General features: G+C 44.8%; 2 non-coding genes across 2 annotated transcripts; one reads left to right on the top strand and one right to left on the bottom strand.

Moving 5' to 3' along the window:
* Nucleotides 1-1,021: 1,021 nt before the first annotated feature.
* Nucleotides 1,022-1,093, bottom strand: TRNAG-UCC (transfer RNA glycine (anticodon UCC)). The gene has a single exon. It is a non-coding gene; the product is annotated as a tRNA-Gly (tRNA).
* A 469-nt stretch (nt 1,094-1,562) lies between these two features.
* Nucleotides 1,563-1,635, top strand: TRNAM-CAU (transfer RNA methionine (anticodon CAU)). The gene has a single exon. It is a non-coding gene; the product is annotated as a tRNA-Met (tRNA).
* The last annotated feature ends 62 nt before the right edge of the window (nt 1,636-1,697 follow it).

Genomic DNA, 1,697 nt, shown 5'->3' with positions numbered 1-1,697 from the left:
CTGTGTTCCTGATTACTTTGTTGTTATTAAAAGTATTATTGCGAAGGTGAGTCTGGTCAGTTGGTCTATAGTGTTTAGAGATCCAATCAGAGACCGGTCAGTCAGTCTATAGTGTCTAGAGATCCAATCAGAGACCGGTCAGTCAGTCTATTGTCTAAAGATCAAATCTGAGACCGGTCAGGCAGTCTATTGTCTCGAGATCCAATCAGAGACCGGTCAGTCAGTCTTTTGTCTAAAGATCAAATCTGAGACCGGTCAGGCAGTCTATTGTCTAGAGATCCAATCAGAGACCAGTCAGTCTATTGTGTAAAGGTCAAATCAGAGACCGGTCAGTCAGTCTATTGTCTAGAGATCCACTCAGAGGCTAATCAGTTCCAGTGCTCTGTGAATGGTCCAGAGATCCCATCAAGAAACCGGTGAGGCCGTCGATGTCGAGACCCCATCAAACACCACTCTGTCGGTCTCTGTTGATGTCTCTAGACAAAAGTGGTGGTGTGGGGGAATCCTGCCCACGTGACCCCTCCGTTTGCCATACGCCCGGTCTCCGACTTCCCACGACTCACGTTCACCTTTGACGAAGCCCTGTTACCACGTGGCTGATTAAAAAAAAAAGTTGAGAGGAGGGGGGGGGATAATAAGACCCCACGTCGGCAAGTGATGATGGTGTCTGACGTAACCTCAATCGGGGTGGGGGTGGGTGCTGACACTTTTGAATCTCACGCAGGACGTCTGCTGAAAAAAGAGCTTTACAGCTCATCGGCTTTGTGACCTTGTGTGTCGCCGCACATTGCGGTGCAATTCCACGCATTGCGCGGCAGACGGCGGCACAACGAGGCAATGGATATGCGGTTACTGACAATTACGTTGCCCACAGGGGCACACAGGCACACAATCAATTGGTTACATTCTTGGTGTGATGGTAAAAGTCTTACCCACCACTCCGCTTTCGCCACCGCCTCGTGTAGCAAACATTGCAAAGAAATTACGTAAAAAAAAATATTTTGTAAAAAAAAATTCGCGTTGCGATGGCCGGGAATCGAACCCGGGTCAACTGCTTGGAAGGCAGCTATGCTCACCACTATACCACCATCGCTGTACAGGGTGGAGCCATTCCATGAATTCTATTTATACCTCATACACCAGTACGGTGATTACCTATTGGGTTACATCACGGAATTATAGATTCGTGTACATTACAGTTATCGCACTATTGCGTGCTGCGTTTACAATCATTGTTATGAATAATTGCGTTTGCATATAAACGTGGCTGTCCTTTACCTATTGGGTTACATCACGGAATTATAGATTCGTGTACATTACAGTTATCGCACTATTGCGTGCTGCGTTTACAATCATTGTTATGAATAATTGCGTTTGCATATAAACGTGGCTGTCCTTTTAACACACTGCCCTCATGAAAGTAACGTGGGATGTTTTGATTTATATATACCGTACAACGGATACATTTTTTTAATGTTACGTAAAAACGTAATATATCATTTAACGATACACGTGTTCCGCGTTAGATACATAAGTACTGACGACGCAGATGTCGTGCAGATGCCTCGTTAGCGCAGTAGGTAGCGCGTCAGTCTCATAATCTGAAGGTCGTGAGTTCGATCCTCACACGGGGCATTGTTGTTTTTTAAATTATATTTTCATTCTTTTTTAAAAATAACAACATATGCTATTTGTTT

Source organism: Petromyzon marinus, chromosome 1 (genome assembly GCF_048934315.1).
Source record: "Petromyzon marinus isolate PM22_M1 ecotype Great Lakes invasive population chromosome 1, UKy_Petmar_22M1.pri1.0, whole genome shotgun sequence".
In the NCBI taxonomy this organism is placed as follows: domain Eukaryota; kingdom Metazoa; phylum Chordata; class Hyperoartia; order Petromyzontiformes; family Petromyzontidae; genus Petromyzon; species Petromyzon marinus.
This window is presented reverse-complemented; position numbering and strand designations above follow the sequence as displayed.